The sequence below is a fragment of the Amblyomma americanum genome, chromosome 1 (genome assembly GCF_052857255.1).
Source record: "Amblyomma americanum isolate KBUSLIRL-KWMA chromosome 1, ASM5285725v1, whole genome shotgun sequence".
NCBI lineage: Eukaryota > Metazoa > Arthropoda > Arachnida > Ixodida > Ixodidae > Amblyomma > Amblyomma americanum.
In genome coordinates, this window is record NC_135497.1 from 67698118 (window position 1) to 67720799 (window position 22682).

General features: G+C 45.7%; 2 pseudogenes across 1 annotated transcript in view; one reads left to right on the plus strand and one right to left on the minus strand.

Moving 5' to 3' along the window:
* The first annotated feature begins 3045 nt into the window (after positions 1–3045).
* The window catches only part of LOC144101953 (endoplasmic reticulum-Golgi intermediate compartment protein 1-like), a 31035-nt pseudogene continuing 11398 nt past the window's right edge, over positions 3046–22682 (plus strand). Inside the window, exon 1 of the transcript XR_013308127.1 lies at positions 3046–3090. The product of XR_013308127.1 is annotated as an endoplasmic reticulum-Golgi intermediate compartment protein 1-like (transcript). The remainder of the gene's footprint in view (positions 3091–22682) is intronic.
* LOC144116786 (U2 spliceosomal RNA) lies at positions 4306–4460 on the minus strand (annotated as a pseudogene).

Genomic DNA, 22682 nt, shown 5'->3' on the forward strand with positions numbered 1-22682 from the left:
GAGGAATGCACCGTCGTTTTCATTGCCGGAACCATGGTGACTCGCCCGCGGGTCATCTTGGTCGACGTAAGAGAGCAGGCAAAGTTTGCCCGGTACAAACTCGGTCAACATAAGCCTCGTCGCCCGCAACGCCTTGTTCCATGAGGCTCTATCTCCAATAAGCCAACATTCTTCGAGCTCGCCCGCGGAGCAAGAGCGTTCGCTGGGAAGTCCATGTAGCAAGCGTTCCAGTCTGCAACGCCAAGGGTAGTGGTTACCTGCACCGGCCATGTTAGTATTGCCTTTTCAACTCGCCCGGAAATAATCCGTCGGTGCCGTAATACTAGAGTGATGTCGTAAGCCGGGATCCACACGTGCACGCGCAGATACTGCCGACCCTGGTAGCCGGGGAAGCTTTAAGTAGCCGGTGCACTGCGCGCCACCACTCGGAAATACTCCTTATTGTCGGCGCAACGTTGGCCTCAGCGTAATCGTCTCTTGCCGAGAAACCCAGCTTCTGTGGGAGCGTGGCGCCCTCTGTGATCGGTGTTGAGAGCCCAAAGCAGCGCAAGGCTACGTGCTCCGTCGACTCTTCCTCTAGCACGCATACCCAGCACAGCGTACGCAACACTCCTAGATCGAACCAGCTGCGGCGGGTCTTCTGTATATGCTACACATATACACTGACTCTACTTCTTAGCAAACGCCGCCGTCTATTGTCACTCCTGATCGCGGATGCCATGCTTGGATGTCATGGGAGCTGCAGCAGCAATAAAAATTGGAGGGCGCTTAAGCTTCGCCTTTCAGAGTGGAACGCGACAGCGTGTTGCAGCACGGCCAGGGAGTCAAAGAACGCCATCGCCCGTTCGCGCGACGCCTTGCCCGTTAAACAAATCGCTCTGCTACGCACGGTGAAACGAATGCGCGGAGCGGCAAACCCCGTAGAAGCACTGCCAGATGGCTTGCCTTAACGTGCGCGACTCAAGTTGCCGTCCTAGTTCGTCGGCACATCGTTCTCGACAAAGCCGATGCCACAAACGCCAGCATAGCTTCCGGGCCGAACGAACGGGCAGCAAGCCGCAAGCTTCGTGGTGAATGCACTTTGGATGTGCGCTGCGTTGTTCGCGACGAGGGATGTGTGTGACGGGTGCGGTGCAGTGGAAACACTAGAAAACCTGCTCCTTCACTGTGCCGCGTTCGCCGATGCTCGTCGCGATATGCTTGCGGCCTATAGGGCGCAGGGCATTCTACCAGACTCCATCAAGACGCTATAGTGGCCGCAGGGCAGTGCGCGCACTCGTGAGCGAACTTTGGTGAGCCTGTGTGCATTCCTCGAACACACGGGCTTGACGTCCCGTCTGTTCTCCGTAAGGTAGTTACACGCAGTGACCGAACGCTCCGCGAGTTCTACCTTGAACTGTTAATAACTGGACGCCCCACTCCAGTTGTAGCCAACACAGCGCCAACACGAGCCGGGGCGCACCGCAGCCATAGTGCAGCCGGGCGCGGTCCGGCGTGGGAGGCGAGGTCAAGGCACAACTAATCCTTGTTTAATATGCAGTGGCTGGCTTGTTGGTTACACACATTGACGACTACAGTGCGGCAGGAACACGGCCAAGAAAGATTGACACAAACGCAGGCGCTGACTGACAACATCGTTCATTGCCTTGAACTGGCTTGTATAGGCCCAGTCCCGTGACAACACATGAAAACAACAACTCACGTTCCCGTGGCACAATTATCTCGTGGACCCGTAACCACCCCTCCCGTTATTGGCAGACTCATGGGCGCTTAGAAAGATTAGCGCTTTTTTGCTCAGGTGTACTGATGGCTTGCTGACACATTTATCAGGGAAATGTGTCCGCAGAGAAATCAATGTATGTTGACGGATCCGTGATGGCAAGCGGCACGGTAGCCTCATCTGCTTCTACGACCGATGCCGTTTTCACATTTGCCGCATTTATTATATCCTTCCTTCCCCAGTCACGACACACACCGTGAAACTCTGGTGACTTTGTTTCGCTGCATCTACGTACATCACATGCGGATTACAGTCGTGCTTGTCTTACATCATGGCTGCCCTATAAGTTTGAAAACCATGTGGTGCCGAAGCCAACTGAAAGTGTCGTTCATCCGCCCGATTCCATAATGACATTGATGCCAAGTTGTTCATATTACCCCCTCCGCCCTTTCGTACTGGTGCGGGAGAGCCTTTCTCTTTGTACTGATGATCATTACAAAGAAGAAAACCTGCAACGAAAATTTGGTGTCTGCACTGCATAATTTTAGTGGCATGTTTTCATATCTCTAATGATGCAAAATACATTATAATATCTTGATCACTACGTGGCACTCGTTCACGGCCAGTGAATAATTTACAATTTAATTTCTTCCCTCGTGCTACTTTGGTGCTGATTCCAACCGCCGAACGATGGCAGCGACGTCAAATTGAGTATACGTCATGTGGTGAATGAGAAATACTGCATTATAAAAGCTGTTTTTTCAATCGTCTTTCCAAATCTTGAGAGAGGCTGGCTCAAGAGCTGTAGTTTTTTTTTTAACTTCGAAGGCAAAGGGAACGGTCTTAGCTTGTGCGCTTACATCATTGCGCATCTGTATCGCGAAGACTTCAAATTTTCCCGCCACAACTGCTGGCCCGTTTGAGGAGAAACAGCGCGCAGAGCTTGGATATTGCGTTAAATTTTGCCTCCTATTAAGTTTGGCAACGCTACTTACGTGGTTCAGCCGCGCATGATAGACCCGCAATCGTCAGCGCTGAGAATGAGGAACCAAAAATCGCTAAAACCGAACAATCGCTGATGATGACGATGACGACGTGAGGCTGTTCCCTTCATAACGGGCAGCTGCAAGACGCCTGTGTCCTAGCAAAAAAAATAAACAAAAAGATGTCCGCATGCACACCAATAACACTCTCCAATCCGTGTTGGTATTCTACCACTGCACATGTCTATCTTTAATGATGTTCACAATGTTCATGCTTGCGGCGGGAGAGAGAAAAGCACTTTATGAAAGCACGAGGTATTAAGCGCTCAAAATATCCTGGGCATGGAGCACCAGGGCACGCTGGTCGACCAGTTGATCCGACTCCAGGTAGGAGAGGGGAGAGCGGAAGAAGGCAGTTAGGAGGGCTACTGGGCACTGAAAGAGACAGTGGTCCAGATTAGCATAGGGTGAGGGGCAGTTGGAGCAGGAGGGGTCAGATAGCATGTGAAAGAGGTGCAAGCGAGCTTGGGTAAGAAGGGTGTTGGGTGGAGGCCGTGTGCATCGTGTGGCAGCCGATCGAACTTGACAAATCCCAGAGATTGTGGTATGGTGGTGCCCTTGATCTATGGGCCACGGGGACATCCCTGTACACTGTAATGCGAGGTGTTCCGTGATTTCTTCTTCCACTCCGCAGATTCTACCCATTGCGGCTTGCACTTCGGGGGAGGAATCGAAACGGCGCCGGTGGTGTGTCAGGGAGCGGTGGGCTCCCGCGCGCGCTTCAAAATACAAGGCGCTCTCGACACGCCGTTGTCGTAGAAGTGTGTCGATATAGCTACGCACAGCACTTGAGCGCCATCGCCTCTCGCCACTGTGCGGTTTCCTCTTCGCGTACCTCCATCTTTAGCATCAGAGTCCATTTGCGCTGGCTTTCATCTTGAGCCGGATCGTCGAGGACGCCGAACATGTGCTTGAGCGTGTGGACCCGCTTGCACCACCTTGTTATAATGCATTTGATAGAGGTATCGGCACAGCTGAGCGGCGTGCCTACCACTCCTCGTTCATGATGCACAATCGTCCCTTATATGCCAGCTTGCTTTGTGTCTCGCGCGCTTCGAAAGACGACCAACCAATAAAGTAGTGAATGTCCTCCACAGGTCCACGGCCATGATATCCTAATGCAATTCGGCGAACATCGCTCTGTGCCCGCTCCAGACGTGCGCAGGTACTACCCGATGAAATAGTGACCGCGGCATTTGCGAACGTTAGTGCCGGCATGTGCACTCCCTTCCACATTTTGCAGCAAGAAACGATTGTAGCCCCAGAACACGGGGGCATAGGGTCCGGCTTGCGCGTCTTGAGGCTTTCCGAATATGGTCTTCATGAGTCACGCAGATATCTGCCGATGCGATGAAGGTGTCTCCCCGGTATCGGTACTGCGTCGCCCTTGGCCCGTCGTTGTTGTTGTTGCTTATAGGAAGAAAAGGAAAGTACACGGGCCTGCCTACTAGCTCAAGCCGAGCCACGCTCGCTGCCGTGTGCTGAAAGTAGGAGAGTTAAAGGATAGGAGAGTAAACATAGAAAGAAAAGCCGCGCGCTAATATGCCCCGGGCCGATCCCGGAGGCAGTGCAATACCGGGACGACCCGTGCCAGAGTGCTTCAAGCCAAGCACTCCGCCATATTTCAAAAGTAAGTTTAATATCTTGGGTCCAGGGACCCGCAGCAGATATTAAATCAGATATCAAATATCAGGTATCAGGCCCGTTGGCCCGTTGGCAAAGGTAACTAGTTTATAAAGCTGGGAACCCGAAAAGGCGTTGGTGGCGTCATCTGTTGTCTGCAGAGGAAAACGCCACGACGCGAAAGGCGTCGAGGAGAGATTCGAAAAGTGCGCGGGTTCTTTGATGGTGGTGGTGGTGAAAAGCCTTTATTGAATAAAAGAGATGAGGCTCTTTAAAGAGCCCCGCAATGAGTGGAGTCCTTATTGCGGGACCCTATTGGTCGAAGCCGCCAGCTTAGCCTTTTTGACCAAAGCCTTATGGGCCTGAAGGTACCAGCAGCCAAGCAGGGTCGCCTCCCATTCCTCTCTGGTAAGGTTGGGGAGGGGGGAGCTGAGTTGCGCTGGCAAGCCCAAACCATGTGGTAGGTATCAGCCACCTCCACACAGTGTTTGCACCCGACATTGAAAGCGGGATAGAAGTGTTTTAGTAATGCCTGGCACAGCATTGTATTAGTGAATAATCGGAGTAGAACGCGTTCGTTTGCTTTCTTCACTTCACTTCACTTTATTTCCTTAAAGACCCTCGTGTGAGGGTATTACATAAGGGGTGGGACACATAGATTAACAACAGAAAAAGTACACAAAACATGAACGAGTTATACAAAGAAAAATTATTATCGTGATGCAAGCAAACGCGTAATTTGGTTAAGAAATATAGTTTGGCATGTGATGGCAGCAAGTTTCCCCAGTCTCTTTGCAGAGGCTGGGTATAGGCGATGACTATCCTTATAATGGATTGTGATATTTTCAAGGAGAGTAAGCAGCTACGTACCTTCAGGTTCCAGGTGTTCAGTAGCCAATGGGAACGCCCAGTGAATGAGTGCTCGTGCCGCCGCGTCTGCAGCTTTGTTTCTTGCTAGGCCCTAATGGCCCGGAGTCCAAACTATATATGCAGCGGGGAGTAGGATCGGTACCACGGCTGCAGTTCCTTAGCATTCGTCCAGCTAGGGGAGTTATCCAGCCAGCCTCATAATTTCGACGCGCCGAACGCCAGTCTATTATGATGTGTTGAATTTTTAAGCTGCTTCTTATTCAAAATCCAAACGCATCATAAAAGACTCGCGTTCGGCGTGTCGAAATTATGAGGCTGGCTGGATAACTCCACGAGTTGAACGAATACTAAGGAACTGCAGCTGTGGTACCGATCCGCCAACGCCGTGCTTCTGCGGCAACTCGGCGCTGGCAGCTTTCAATTCGTCGATCTCGGCGGCAAGAGTGGGCCGAGAATTTAAACTGCCTTGGCTCATTCACGCATGCAGAAATGACAATTTATGCGGCGCTACCGCGATCAGTATCACAGACATAAAAGCGTTGATGATAATCACGGAAACCGCCGCGGTGGCGCAGTGGTTAGGACTGTTAGGAGTCTCGGCTACTGATGCGGAGTACCCGGGTTCGATCCCTACCGCGGCGGCCGCGTTTCGATGGAGGCGAAACGCATAAGTCGCCTGTTTGCTGTGCGATGTCAGTGCACGTTAAAGATCCCCAGGTGTCCGAAATTTTTCTGGAGACCTCCATTACGGCACCTCCTTTCTCTCCTTCATTTACTACCACATTCCTCCCTTCCCTCTCTATTGAGGCTACAGTATCTTTCAGAAGCTGGCATAAACTTAGCCAATCAGTGAGTACCGTCCCAAGTTGGCATAGAGGGGAAATAGGGTTTGATTTATTGATTGATGGATTTAAAATTTTATCAGATGCAGGGGAATTCACGCAATCGTGGGTGGTTCGACTAGTCCGGTAGCTCAGTGGCTTGCGCTGTAGCGTGGGCTCTGCAAAGCAGTCCTCGTTGCTGGTCTGGGTCCTCGCTGTGCATAATGGCCTCCCACTGCTCCAGAGTGGGATTAGGAACTCTCTCAATAGCGGGGTTGTATTGGCATGCCAACACTATGTGAAAATGCGTAGCTATTTCTTCATAGTGTGGGCGCTCAGGTTTGTGGAGTCAGGGGTACCATAGGTGGAGTTTAAGCGGTGTTACGAGAGTGCATGTTTGTCGTCTGCGGAGGGTGTGTTACTTCGCCTTGCGTATAGGGTTTCGTGTGGTGTAGGGTATATATGCCTGCCCTGTCTGTAGGCCTGGAGATATTCAGCAAATATGATTATGGGATCTGCAACATCTTCATCTGCCACGTCAGCTAGGGTCTAAGCTTGATGTAAGAGAGCTGAGGAGTGCCAGTACAGGTAGGCGGCATCATTCCCTCTCTTTGGTTCCGTGTGTCCCGGCAACCGTATGATTGAGGCTTGACTAGGGGGATGTTTTGCAAGGACTGTGAGTCCTGATTGATGAATTAGTCCGTTGTTAACATTTCGACATGCGTTTTAGGAATATGTCAGTGCATTAGCGTTTGGTTTGTTAGCTAGCGCTATCGTAATGGCTGCCTCCTCTGCGTGATTGGTGTTGGACGTGCGCATAGACGCGCAGTTGATTAGTGTGTCCTAATGATTCGTTATGGTGATGGTCATTCGCCCTTGGATTAAACTGGCTGCATCAACGTAGAGCGTGTCTGGGCGACTTTCCCATTTCCTGCGCAGGCCTATGGCTCTGACGCTTTTTTGTGCAGGACATATTCTTACACGGTGGTTCAGGAGGGTCCCGCCTGCTCGAGTGATGGTCAGGAGGTTGAGCTGTGATAGTCTTTGCACCTGTCAGATTTCTTGAAGTTTATTGTAGATGCCGATGGACTTTAGGAGCAATGTCGATGTCTTTGGCAGACCCAATGCCTTTTTATAGGCCGCCCGTATAAGTGATTCTAGATTTGCAGTTTCTTACTAGGTGAGGTGTAGGTAGGCTGCCCCGTACATCATTCGTGAGACGACGAATGCCTGCGCTAGGCGAACTGAGTCCCTTTCTTTTATGCCATGGTGCTTGTTACGGATGCGGTTGAGCATCCTGATTTATTAGCTGCGTAGCTGTTGCGAGCTTCTTGAAGGTCATGGTTTGCCGACCTTTTGGTATATTCTGGCCTAGGATTATAATTTCGGGTGGATTGAGGATTTTGTGTCCATCCGTGCTGATTGAGATGTTCTGGGCGAGTGGTTGTCTCGGGTTCTTGAGCATGGGCAGCTCCGACTTCTTCGGTGCGCATTGTAGGTCTCGGGTTGGCTTGTGCCAACTCTGTCATTCCGGGCGAGACGCCAGATCGTGATATCACCTGCGTAGATGGCGTGTTGTACGCCTGCGATTTTCTGAAGCTCGGATGGCAGGTCCATCGCCAGGTTGAATAAAAGGGGTGACAGGAATGCCCCCTGCGGGGTTCCACGCGTGCCAAGGTTGGTTGGTTGGTTTTTTGGGGAAAGGAAATGGCGCAGTATCTGTCTCACATATCGGCCGACACCTGAACCGCTCCATAATGGAAGGGATTAAGGAGGGAGTGAAAGAAGAAAAATTAGAGAGGTGCCGTAGTGGAGGGCTCCGGAATAATTTAGACCATCTGGGGATCTTTAACGTGCACTGACATCGCTAGCACACGGGTGCCTTATAGTTTTGCCTCCATCGAAACGCAGCCGCCGCGGTCGGGTTCGAACACCGGGAACTCCGGATCAGTAGTCGAGCGCCCTAACAACTGAGCCACCGCGGCGGGTGTGCCAAGGGCGATGAGCTCAGATCGTAGGCATCCAGGGTTGAGAAGGGCCTGCCTCGATGGTAGGAAGTATTTTATGAAGTTATTGGTCGTAGGTCTTGGAACCGCACCTGACTGCTGGACCGTTAAGGATGCTGGAGTGAAAGATGTCGAATGCTCCAATCAAATCAAGTGCTAAAATGGCCCTGGTTTAGGTTTTGGGGCGTTTCTGAAGCAGGACTTTATATATGTATAGGAGGCTATTATTCGCTGACAGGCGCGGCCGGAATCAGAGCTGCGTCGGCGGCAGCAGATTGTTGCCCTCTAAGTATACCAGCTAAGTTTGGTGGTGATGACACTTTCGAAGAATTTTCCCAGTCATGACGTTAGTGAAATTGGGCGAAGATTGTTTAAGAGCAGGGGTTTGGCGTGTTTTGGTATGAATCTTATGTCAGCTGCCAGCTTCCAAGGCGATGTCTGTTGGCCCGTATCCCAGTGTTTCTCGTTGAAATATTGTACTAATTAAGGATGCAAAGGGGCCGTCGGGGAGATTGGATAGGAGCCGGGCCGTCACCTTGACTGGCCGCGGGGCGACATATTTCCTCATGGCTGTGAGTTCCCACCCGAGTTCTTCCACCGTGACCGGGGCATCAAGGGCCTCTTTAGGGCAGACCAGCATAATCGAGATGGGGTATGTGTAGGCTTACGGATAAGTACGTGGCTTGCAACTGCTTTTACACTTCATCGTTGCTGTTCGTGATAGAATGAATGACTTTGCTCACCCGATCATAGATTTCGAGGGTTTGGTCTTGCTAGGGTCGATAAGTGATCTTAACAAGTGCCACGTTTTAGACACTCCGTGAGTGCACTGGAGACTGTCGCAGAGCAAATCCCAGTTCTTCAGGCGAGGGTAGCAATGTCAGTGCACGTTAAAGATCCCCAGGTGGTCGAAATTGTTCCAGAGCCCTCCACTACGGCACCTCTTCATTTCTTCTTTCACTCCCTCCTTTATCCCTTTCCTTACGGCGCGGTTCAGGTGTCCAACTATATATGAGACAGATACTGCGTCATTTCCTTTAACCAAAAACCAATTAAAGAAAGGGTACATACGTACTTTTCAGACTGGGCGTTGATGTGCCCAGTACGCAGCGGTAACTTGTGATTGTGTCGCTGTTTTCTTCATCTCTTGCTGATAAAGCGCGGCGCCTACCATGGATGTTGGCTATGTGGCTCGACCACGGGGCAGTCTTCGGTCGTCTGGACCTCTTTTGTGAATTGGGTTACGCCCTTTCCTGATGTCCTGAATCCAGTCCTCTATGCGCGATGGGACTGCTCGAGGGGGGTGAGTTTCCCTCCATTTGCCCCAGCACGTGAGTTGCGCAGCTCCGATCGTCCTTTTGTACTTGCTGGTATTCAGGCTAGTGGCGAGAATATTGTGGTCGCTACGCAGCTGCTGGTCCGTGTTAGTCCCTTTCGGATTAGCTGCGTTTTTTACAAGCGTAAGGTCTGGGCAGGTGTCCTGGGAGACGCTGTTGCCCACTCTGGTTGGGAACACAGGGTCCGTTAGGAGCGTGAGTCTCTCGGGTAATTTTACGAGCAATTTTCGACTCTTCGCCGTGGTCTTCAGGTATATGGGGTGTTGAAGCCTCCGTTCCCAATCAGGCACGGAGCTTTGCCCGCCAGCGCCAAAATTATTTTAACGAGCTGGCCTAGCCTATAGGTGTCGGTTTTTACGAGGCTGCGGACGTTCAGTATATGAATGCCTCTCTCGCCTCTTCGGTGGCAGGAGGGGGATGCAGCAGGGTGCCCTCGAAGTCCTCGATTTTCTGTTCATGCAGTACGGCCGTCAATAATTTGTGGACTAGTATGACAGAGAACTGGCCGTGTTGGTACGCTCCGTAACTTATTCATTTTAATCCTATCGTAAAGGGTTCTTGCAGCAGTATGACTGCCGGAGTCTCATTTTCTTGCAATATGTAGAGGCTAAATGCCGCTTGTTTCCGCTTAAGTCCGCGGCATTTCCACTGCCACAGTGTTACTCTTGAATCGGATGATAAGTATGCTCACTACCTTCTCGATCGTCCCAGATCGCCGGCCTAGTGTGGATCGAAGTTTGCGCCTTTCCGACAGCTCGCTGCAGATAGCTAAAAATTCACAGGACTGCACTTAATGGCGCTTAAGAGCGGAAATACGAAAGCCTTTTCTTGTCCTGTGTTTCTCCTTCCATTTTTCATTTTTAAATTTTAATTTTTATTATAATTTAATTTTTCTTTTTATTCTTATTTTCTTAATTTTTATTCTTCCGTTTATTTTTTTTTAAGTTTTAGTTTCTATTTTTGGTTTATTTCACATTACATATATGTTGCTTATGAACTGTTACCTGACCAAATTTTACATTTTATTTTATTTGCCATACAACTTGCGAATGGCAGTTCGTGCGGACTTCGGCCACAAGCTTCCGTCCACAACTTCCGTCCACGCCACTCATGGGCCAGGAAGGCTTCCGCCTTAAAATTGCAGTTTCCATATGGAGCGTTTTGTGTATGCGATGCTTTCGCGTGTTTGAGCGATGTGGTGTTCAATGTGTTGTTGGTACACGCTCGGAGCTCTTCTCAGAGGGACCTGAGTTCTTGAATGGTTCGCTGGTATCTCTAGCAGCACTGATTGAGTTACGAGTGTATTTTGAGGCCCGAGATTAGGTTGTTGCTTAGGGTTTTTGGTTGTATGCATGCTCGGCTTTATGGCGTTAAGGAAATTGGTGAGTGTTGCAACCATCGCCAGTAGCTTTTTTTTTCTTGGCGGGGTGACTTATAGCATTGTCTTCCTGTGTGGGAGATGAGCAAGTGGAGAGGGGAGTCTATTCTGCCCTTTTCACCTTGTTGTCCTTAAGTCGGCTCATGGGCAAATGGGGTTGGCCTCTGGGACCGGGAGGGTGGCCCTAAGACACTTGTTTTTATCCGGGGGTGGTCCATACCTGGGTACCTGTGTTGTGCTCCCCTCTCTGGTGTTCTCGGCCCCCCGCTACAATATAGATGGAGGACAACGGGAAAAAAAGGTGCCAGTAGTCTAAACCCATGTGCGTCCTATGCAAGGCTCCGCACAAGACCTATTCCAAGGACTGTGGAGAGAACGGGTATTGCGGCTCACAAAATATATATACCACTACCGTTTCAGTACGTACTAGATTTAAATATGAAGTCAGATATAATATACACAATCTGGATACTTCGGTGCATTTAGAAGAGAATGAACAATAATATGCTACCAGACATTGGCAATGGTAGAAACTTGCCACGTGTCGTTTCCATCACTTCTGCGCCATTATCAGTCTACTAAAATTGATTGATTTATTTTTTCCACTGCTGAACTTGGATCCATGTTTGCAGACCGCTTAATATGGGCTTGACGAGTCCGCAGTCCCATCTTAAGCGGCGTTTCGACAGAAGCAATGATGAACAGAAGCAATAAACAAACCAAGACATTTGATCAACGCAGCACGAAAAGAAGACTTCGGCTTTTAGAAAATAAATACCAGAATAAGTGAAATAAATTTTTCCGGCCTGCAAAAATGGATCCAAGTTCAGCAGTGGAACAAATAAATAAACCAATTTTAGTAGATTGATAATGGCTCAGAAGTGATGGAAACGACATGTGGCCGCATTCTAACATTCGCAATGTCTGGTGGCATAATATTGCTCATTCTCTTCTAAATGCACCGAAGTATCCAGGTTGTGTAAATTATATCTGACTTCATATTTAAATCTAGTACCTAAGCTTAGCGGAATTTGCTAATGTAATTTACGCACAAAACGCATGAGCGCTGAAAAGCGTGCCGTTATTTATTCCGTGGATGATTTTAATATACTAACGTTGCGCAGTATAGGAGATTTTCGTTCGAAAGACTAACAACTTGAAGATCACGGGCCTTTTTTTTACACCTCTTTTATTACCTAATCAGTGCCAACGCTCGAGTGTATCGCATAATTTGTGGTCAGCAAGCGTGTCACTGACTGGAGCAGTGTTATAGGGTGTGTCGTCTGGCAATTCGGTCAGGCCGTATATGTATAGATTGCGCCTTCTTGACCGGTTCTAACGTTTATCATTCTTTCTATCAAGAGTACGCGTTATATCCTTGATACCAAACTCAGTTTTTTCTAGTTCTTCATTATGCAGAGTGACGTCATCTGTGGCTACAGAAGCAGCGTCAAGTTTTGTCAAACGATCGTCGAACGAAGCAATTTTGCAATCGCCTGGTTTTGCGCTTTTGACCTTGAAACGCGGCCAAGGTCAAACCGAGCACACACCCCCAAGACTAAGAATGTGTGGCTATGTATCTTGCCGTGTATAGCCATATTTACCTGTAAATGGTGTGGTCATAGGTAATGGCCAGCAACCACGTGACCGACGAACAGTGGTCGCTTGACCTTTGATATTGACCTTCAGAGCTGAAATTCGCACCGCCTGATGTGACTTCATGCAATGACGTAGCAATGACGTCGCACCATTCTTTGATATAAATACCGCCGGCTTTGTTTTCGCTCGTCTGCTAGGTTCAGCCGTGTTCAACCTCAGCCATTTTTTTCCCGATCTTGATTCAGCATCGGGTCCCAGGTTGGACTTAATGTCCTTGAAAGGAGGAGCAAACGTTTCGTAATACATGCTATCCAATTACTAATATTTTCAGTAAACACAATGGGGTCCGTCAGGAGCAGTAAGATCAGATCGTCGCTTCAGTAACCCTGTAAGTTGTGAAATTTACTCACCTGGAATATGAAGCAGAAAAATCTCAGGCAGTTGTCTATGCTGCCACCAGACCCACAATTGCATATTTGCTCTCACGCAACGCCAGCCTATCAATGTAACTAGACTTAGTATCACAGCATAGTGTCCCTTTAAAAGAGATCCATTTTTACGAGGTATACAGTCGATCCAGGATTTATCGAGCGCGAAGGAGATCGCAAACAGGTACGATATATCAATAATTTGATATATAAAGCATGGCAAAATATAAACTTCTCTAACCTAGAAGCTAGAACACAGTGCACCCCATTAGCGACAAGCTTCTTGCAGCGACGTTCAACTCACTGGCGAACTGGAAGCGCACCGCTGGGCGTCGTAGGTCTGTCTAGCCGACTTCGCATATACAGACGGTTGCAACGCTAAACGCGCATTGTGCGAAAGGTGCTTGTTATGGAGGGGAAGGGGGGAGGGGGGGTCTTCAGTGTTACAGACGCCGCAGATTTATAATTATTCTGATCAAATCAGGTAACTACGCCATCCAGACTTGGTAGTGAAAAATAAGAACTGTCGTATGCCATCTCTGCGTCAAATTCCAGCGCGAATAAGTGAGCGGTTCAACAGAGAGATGCATTTTACGGCGCTCGTTTATCGTTGCAACAGTCTATAAAAGCCACTGCGGACGCTGCTTTGGAACTAGTCGCCGCCTATGATAAGAGGTTCAATCATGTTACCAGAACGCTATAAATAGAATAATCTCTCATTAAATATGGTACATTTGCAGTCTTTGGTCACCTAGGTTGGCTTCACCGCAAGGAGAGTGTTGCACAAAGCGTTGGCTTCTTTGCATGACAGCGGTATCGCGCGAGTAATGACTTCGACAGATAGAAGGCTGCTCTCACGCGCACCCTTCGTTTACCTCGTCAAGCGGTTTTGCAGCGGTAGCGCTGCCATTCCTTCCCATTTAACGCACCACGCGAGAACATCATACTAAGAACTTAGCAAATTAGCAGTTAATATGTTTTTTTTTTAATTTCCAGAGCCATTTCCAGAGCCATCTAGGTGAGAGAGGAATGCTAGCCAGTGCTTGCGTGGACATGGCTGTTCTCCGGGTCGCCGCATGCAATTCATTGTATTATGGCATCGTCATTACACTACATTCGCACTCCACCTTTCCATTTCCTTGCCTTTCCTTCTTCCCCAGTTTGTCGATATCATTCCGGAGCCCTCGACTACGGCAACTATTTCTCTATTCTTTATTTCACTCCCACCTTCCTTCCCTTACGGTGCGGTTGAGGTGTCCACTGAGAAGTGAGACAGTTACTGCGCCATTTATTATTCCCCAAAACCTCCAATTTCCGTCCCTTTTCCTTTCCTCGGTGAGGAGTAGCATATTTCACTGTCTCCCTCTCTTTCTCTGTCATGTCTTTACTTATGGAAGGGCGCAGTCGCAATGTGAGGGTGTAGTGGTGCATACCTGGTGAACGTCGCATTGTGAACAAGGTATTCGCATACCAGTTAGTGTCAGTTACTAGTCAAAAGTTAGTACTTGTTGCTAAGTTTTGCGTTGGTTCCTGTTGCTACTTTGAAGGATTAGTAAGTTTTACCAATCCATAAATCACTACCTTTAGATGCAAGACAGGGACATATATGTGACAAGCAATTACTATTTGTTTCGCTGGTAATTACGCCGACTTTTTATCTAGCTGCATAAGTAATACCCCTGTCACACTAGCAAATTTAATGTGATTCGTTTCGAATTGATTATTATGTTGGCATTCTCTGTTACAAAAATTCACTCTTAGGTTGTAAGTATTATTTATATTTAATCATTTTAGCAGTTTTCTGACAATATTGTTCTCAATTTAGCTGTTGTATACGACAGCTTAACTTATGTTTCATAAGTTTGGTTCGAAGCATCAGTTAAAGAGACCAATGTTTTAGCGAATCCCCCAAGGTGGAGTAGATTTGTAATAAAGGAGTAATTACTCATTAGTATCCATTCATGCGCAGCCATGAGGTTACAAAGGAAAGCTATACAGCTTCCACAGAAACTTAGTTGTTAAAGAACATTTCGTCCTGGTCCGAGGTCAAGACTTTCCAGACCTAAGATTTCACGGACGTGCCGGACTAGGCTGAATTGTTATTTAACTATGAAATTTCTGTGAAAGCTATATAGGTTTCCTTTGTAGCTGTATGCCTGCGCTTTGGTAGATGCCAAGGAGTATTAACTTCTTTATAAGGTGAAGAGAAGAGATTACTGTTTAGGAGTAACATGTGGGACCAAGGGAGATTAAAAATGAAATTTTGAGCTGCTTGTCCAATTCCAGTGGAATTTTCAGCATGGATTAATTATTGAGTCCTTAGAATGTGTGCTAAGTTTTTTCTATTTTGGTGCAACTATGAAAGAGTTGTAAACATTTAAACAGAAAATTGACTGCTTTAGAATGTTGATTTTCTCATGCACCAAAATTCCTCATTTTTCATCTGATATATGACATGCATAATGTCTGCGGAGCAGGATTACAAAGCGTTTGCTTTATTCCGCTCCTTTAATGTAAAAACTCAAGCTCCAAACAGCTGCTGTCTTTCATCAGCATTACTTTCATTCTAAATGGTAATCCCCTGCTTTGAGCACTAAAAGCAAAACTTCGAAAACAAACAATGCCTCCCTAAACATGGTCATGTCCTGCGCGAAAGAAATGCAGAAAATTAAGTGTTTTCCGTGAATATGGCGACCAAGGTTTTTTTTATGGTTTGTGGGGGTTTATCATCTCAAAGCGGCTCAGGCTATGAGAGACGCCGTAGTGAAGGGCTCCGGAAAAATCGACCACCTTGGGTTCTTTTACGTGCACTGACATCGCACAGCAAAAGTTTTGTAGGCACTCTCTAAAAATGTTTCCTGTACGCAGTGTAGCGCACAATTGGTATATATTGGAATTTATTTTTGTCTGCTTTGACCTGTTTAGGCATTTTGCCAAGAATGCAGCAAACACGCGTTAGAGATCGAAGCAAAAACAATATAATCTAGGCTTTGCGAGGCGTAATTGGTAAGCAAAAGTAAAATAAATCAATGATTGGCAGAAACACGTCTTGTGGCGCTTGAAGTCAGATTGTTAGTCTTTATTCTTCTTAAGACGCTGCTTTTATTGATGCTTACACCATTTCCGTGGAATAATTGTGAATTTCCTTGTGAGAATATAGTCTTCCCACATTTTAAAAACAAGAAATAACAAAAACTGCAAGCAATTACTACTCAACAGCATCGCATCAAAGACGAAGGTCTAGCTTATGCAGCAAGTGTTCTTAGTCGAGAAAAAAAGGCCACCCAACAAAATTGCAGTTGCTCATGTCCTTGAAGCTGTTTTTCTCGGTCCACACTTTTGGGCCGAAGTGCACATTTAGGAAAACTATCGTTTTTATATGCTGACACAAAATTTATTTTGAAGGTGGTTTCTGGATCAAAATTTTCTGGGGAATAAGATAAGGACCTTATCATCTCAGTTGCTTGGTTTTATGACAAGAAATGTAGGATTTTGAAATAGCAGTGACAGCAGGAAAACAAAAGTTGCTTTTCGGCACGGTGATTTGTGACAAAAAACGCAGATTTTTAAATTGCATTGACAGCAAAAAATAAACAAACCTGCTTTTCAGTGGTGTGATACTTAGGAAGAGTAAGCGTCATTTCTTCCCTTTGTCCTTTACATGGGGCTTTATTGCCTTCACCCATGCCTAAAAAGTAAACAAATTACAATAACATATAAAAGGGGACTTCCTTAACTGATACATTCATTAGCTCATTCTTATGTGAACAACTTTTCTGACACTCAATATTCAATGTTGAAATATTAGTTATGTTTAAATGGCATAAGGATGCACCCCCACTGCAAGTGTCATCGAAATTGGCGCAGTGGTTCTAATGTTGACCCTTCAGCTCAGCATCCCCCCTTAAAACTGGCATATTGGAAAAAATGCTTTAAGGAAGGGGGGACACTGGTCCTTGGATAAAAAATAACTCAAAAATCAGTTTTCTAATGACACTTCTAGACTCTATAGCTATTAAACTCCAGCTCTACCAATATTTTTCTAAAGCGAAACAGTAATTGGACCATAATATTAAATTCAGATCACCGTGTGGGCTGAATTTGTGCAGGAGCAGATGATTTAACAGGATGAAAATTTTGGGCACCTGGCTGCCTTAATATGTCGTTTATGAGGATTTAGTTTATGGGGGTTTAACGTTCCAAAGCGACTCAGGCTATAAGGGAAGCCGTAGTGAAGATCTCCGCAAGTTTCGGCCACCTGGGGTTTTTTAACGTGCTCTGACATCGAAGAGCACATCGCAGAGCACATCGGGATCCCAACATCTAGGACAGATAGACATTTCATCCAGTTTGCTAAGGAAAGCTGAAGTCACAGTGCATGCAATATTCGAAGCATAACTGTTCAATCACACTTCAAAAATTTATAATTTTGCAAAATTCATGGATGCAAGGCTTCTCCACACCTTGAATGTTGCTATTTCAAGTGTTGTAAAATTACTAATCACGGTAAAACAGAAAAACTGCTTTGATTATTGCACTCTTTACTCGCCATACGGTGTAGCCGCGGAATAAAAATGAATTTTATTGAGCCATTTTTTTGCATAGAGGTGCTAATGAATTAATAATTGAAATTAATTTCATTAGGAGCTATATAATTTATAGAAAAGGTAATCTCAAAATTGAAATAAGTATAAAAAACTGACCAAGGTGACAGTTTTATTAGGAATGGACTGAAGATAAGGGACATAGGTCTAAGAACAGCGTCCCCCCCATTAGAACTTCCACTGCCATTTGTTGCTCGTCTTTAGCCCTTGCTTCCCGGTTCCACTTTTGTAAACGCAGATGGAGCGTGTGTAAGAATTTATCTTTAGCTGCTGTTAATGCTGCTTTGATATCTTCAGTTATTTGCTTGAGCTTTTCTTTAAGCTTCAAACCGGGGGTTTTTCCTACAGGCAGCGTAAACGTGCGCTCTATGTCTGGCCTTGCCTTTCGCGCCTCGCGAGAACCATGGCTTCATTTCGCTTCGTCGCGCGGTCATAACCCATGATTGTACATAACGTTCACGCATCTTGAGCATCTTGTTTTTGAAAATTTCTCTTAGCTCTTCCATATTCATAAATTCAGCCTGTGTCTCAAATACATTGAAATGAGAATCGTGGGTTGGCGACATGCATGACGAATACCACTAGAATTAATAAAAACCTATCTCTCAAACCGCTATCAATATGTCAGTTCAAATAAATATTCATCTCCAGTTCTGCCAGTTAAAAAAGGCGTTCAACAGGGATCAATTCTCGGGCCTTTGCTGTTCATAACATACGCAAATGATTTATGCTCTATTCCTAATTCCCCAAAACTAATCATGTATGCAGATGACACAAAGGTAGTTTTCTCTAGCCATTCACTCCCGGATATTGAACATGCCGTCAATAACTATTTGTTCCACCTGTCTACTTGGTTAAACACAAATAAATTATGCTTGAACATTGAGAAAACGAAATAAATATTGTTTGCACCGCTAAGCAAGCCTAGGAAATCTCCCCAAGAAATTTTATTTGATGGCAAAGAAATAGCTCAAGTCAAGGCCCAAAAATTTTTAGGCGTGTGGTTTGAAGAAATTTTATCGTGTAATTCTCATGCTAATAGCCACATAGCTGACCAAAGTAAAACAATTCTTTGCCTCTTCAAGATTTGTCCACTCATCCCTGAATGGCTACGAACTCTACTTTATTACTCACTCTTTTATTCCAAGCTTTCCTACTGTGCTTTGATCTGGGGTACCACTACAAGTCACAGTTACAAAAAATAATTAGCCTGCAAAAAAAAAGTGTGAAGAATATTTGAGCGATATCATGGCCCACCGTAACTACTACGGACAATGCCGCTTTTTCTGAAATACAAAATGTTAAAGGCCAAACAAATTTATTATTTCAAATTGCTTCTGTACATAAAAAAGCGTAGCTTTACAGTGTACAAAAATCCAATGCAGCTCCAGCATACACACACCGTAAGCAAACTTTACGGCCGCCAAAAATAAGAACGAATTATGGACGACAACATATATAATATCAATCAGCTAAGCTTCTTAATAAAATACAAGAATTAACAGATCTGAGTGCTAATGTCTCCAAAAACACGCTTAGAGCTCTGCGGCTGGAAAATAACTTTGAACTCAGAATATCTGCCGCGTTTCTGTCCCTAATATTTGTTTTTAGGAGTGTATTATTGTTTTGCATCTTGCTGTAGTTTTGTTATTATGATGTTGCTATTTTGTTGTTTCTAAGCTTGCAACAACCATGTTCAGAATTTTGTTATATTTGCAATCTTTGTACCAAACATTTGTGTCGGCATGTACGAATTATTGTTTGTTGTATACAGTTATTTTTTCATTACATGATTTATTTGCATTTTTCCCCATTCTTTTTTCTTCAGAAGATATTGGTGTGAAACTTTTTTACAGCTATCTTTAACGTTTGTGCCAAACTGTATGCGGGGCAAGAGCCATCGCCAGGCGTGTCGCTTTTTGCTCTTGCTCCTTTTTCTGCATCAGAAACAAATAAATAAAATAAAATAAAAAATCAAATATCATTCACTCGCGCTTTTTGATAGCTAAAGATACGCCGCCTACCACCATTGGTAGGTCTTACATACGGCAGACTCATATCGCACACCACAGCTTGGTGGTCTCTGATGCCTGGTAATTAACACTACTGTCGACAGCGCCAACGCTGGCGTATTACTGAAAAGCCAATCTAAAATATTAGCTCCACTTGAAGGCGCCAGGACTCGCTATGTTAGGTCAAAATGGCGACAGATCTTAAACATTTGTTTGCTACACTGGCTGAAAGCACTAGAACTGGGGTCAGGCAATGACCAAACGATGTCCGGAAGATAAAAAAACTCCGCCTATAAACAGGTAATCGGTGTTCACCAATTATATGGTATTGGAAAGGTATCCCAGAGTATAAACTTTACTTGCTGGCGGGGGATAGGACGAACATACCGATAATGGCCTGCCGTTCTTCAATGTAATCTCTACCCACAGCATCTCAGTTTCACTGCCCTCTATTAAAATTTCTCGGCAGCACAATGCCATATCAACTAAAATAAACACTCCACCCCGAAACAATTTCTGTCGTTAGGGTAGCAAGCAAAACCCTTCGGAAACACTTCATCATCCGCAACGTCGGCATCGAGCCGGGATTCAGATCCAAGAACAACCGCTGGCATAGACATATCCACGAGACTAGCAAAATCATGTTTTATTTCGAACACTTCTGCAAATCACAATAAGAAAAGGAAGAGCCGACTCATCCGTTTTCAGTCCCTGTCAATCTCGTTGTACAACTGTATCCAGGGATTCGTCATAAATGAACTTCACCTTATTATTATAGAGCGTAGTAAACCTGAGGTTTACTTTGTCCGTCTCGACTTCATTAGCTTTAGTGTAAGCGCACAGTCGTTCCCGCTTTTTCCGCACATTTTCCGAAAAGCCCTCCGAGATACTTATATCTGTGCCTTTTAATTTCTTTGCATTGATAGCACTGCCTGCTTGTCCTTGAACGAGAGGAACTTGACTATATTTGGCCGCCTTTTATTCGGACTGTACCTTCCAAAACGATGAGCTCTCCCAATTGGGAACTTTTCTATTGTAGCTTTTTCTGACAAACTTCTATGATATGTTCCTCAACTTTTTCGTACGTTTCATGCTCGCCTTCATCTTTCGCACCATAAAAAATTAAATTGCACCTCCTTCTTCGGTTTTCAACGTCATACACTTTACCAATAAGTGACAGAAGAAACTGGGCCTTCTGCTATTCGCAATTCTCCTTGCATTCTTTCACCTCTCTGCGCAAATCCTGAAGCTTAGCAAGCGATATTTCTAGATTAGTCATACGTTCATGCAGGTCCGACATGGAAGCCTTGCTTTCCGCTTGGTGTTTTTCAATAGCACACAGCTTTTGCTTCATTTTCTTTTTCCCATTTAAAAGTGTTTTAAGAACACTTTCGTCAGGACTCGGATGCACCTCGACGTCACCACATACAAGCAACAACAAAAAACAGAACGCGAAACGAAGTAACAACTTGAACCGAGAGCGCCTACGAAACACAAGTCGAGCGTGGCAAGCATGAACTCTTACACTCGCAAGAAGCACAGGGGGTGATACCGGCAGAATAAGAATGGAAAGTGTGACACACAGTGGATTCTGACTACCCTGAACAAAGAAGGGCGTTTGTGTGAGCGGCGCAGAAATAGCCGTGCCGGCATACCACGCACTTAAGCGCCCTTAAACGTCCTTAAGCTTAAGCGTCCTGCAAATTTTTGCGTCAACTCAAATAACCAATACATTCCTGCAATTCTTGGGTTTTGCGTCGACTTATCATGAATTTTACAAGCGATACACGTACAGACCTAAAGCCAAATTGTTTTCGCGTAAGCGTGTTTGTTGTTTTTGCTGGGCGCTTGAAGTACGCTGAAATACAGGTGCTGGAAGAACATGACAATATCTGAATTCCTGCTCACGCAACATCAATTTACGAACAGATCTTGCACTCCTGAGGCCACATATTTTTCGAGCACGCGCAGCGACGCTTAAAGTTCGGACACACACCGAACGCACTGGTAATTTCCGTTGATGTTTCCTAATTATCGGTCTTTACTTCAGACCCTTAAACAGGTTTCTTTGGAAGCCTTTTCTTTGGCTTCCTGACTGCTGGAGTGTGGTCACCACAACGTGATAGTTTGCATCATCCTTTGAAGATTGCAAAAAAACGATAAAATATGAATTTTATTTTGTAAATAAGCATTAGTTGAATAAATAACAAAAGCAATAAATAACAAATGAATAAATAACAAAATAAATAACGAATTCTAAATAAGCTCCAAGTATTGCCCCCCTAGAAAGGAGCATCGGAGAACGGCAACGTCGGCCAGGAGACGGCGAACGGTGGGAGCGGAAATGGTAACTAGGAGAAGAGGCATCCGGAGGCGGCTCGTGTGACGCAGGCGAGGAGGACGGCGGAATGTCGTGCGTCGCGGAGGACGGTCGCGACTGCTGCACGAACGAGTCACGTAGACACCGACTCCGCAGGTGTAACAAATCACTGCGAGTCATACGTTGCACAAGAAATAAACCTTAAAACGCTAAATGCTTTTCGATCTCGAATTCAAAACGATGACTGGAGCCGAATTTCTCAGAATAGCGATCCTGATAGCACTCATGACATGTTCATGGCAATGCTGATAAGTATATACAAGGACTTAACAAGGCAAGGCTTAACAGCGGGGGTCCCGCAAGGTAGTATTTTGGGGCCGGTATTGTTTAACTTATATGTAAACGATATAATTAACATCAGTGGCAGCGTACCTTTCATAGTTTACGCAGATGACACAAGTATATTTCTACAGTCAGATAATGTCGTACAACTTGGGCATTTAGCCAATAATACGCTCGCATTGTTGTCTGATGGGAGTGGGACTAATTCGCTAAAAATTAACACATCAAAAATGAAGGCCATTTTATTTGCACCATCACAAAAGCCTGTAAACTTTGACATAAACTTATACCTTGGAAATTATTGGCTAGGCCTTGTCAAAGAGATAAAATCCTTGGGAGTAATCTTTAATGAACACTTAACATGGGATGCTCATGTAGACCGGGTAAGTACAACCCTCGCGAAGACTTGTGGTATACTATCTCGATTTCGCTACACTATTCCTCCAAGGATTAAGGTTTTATTGCATAACGCCCTATTCTCTCCTCATCTAAACTATTGCTGCCTTATATGGGGCACAACATCCCAAAGGAACTTTCACAAACTATTTCTTATGCAAAAAGAGAGCTGTCCGTCACATC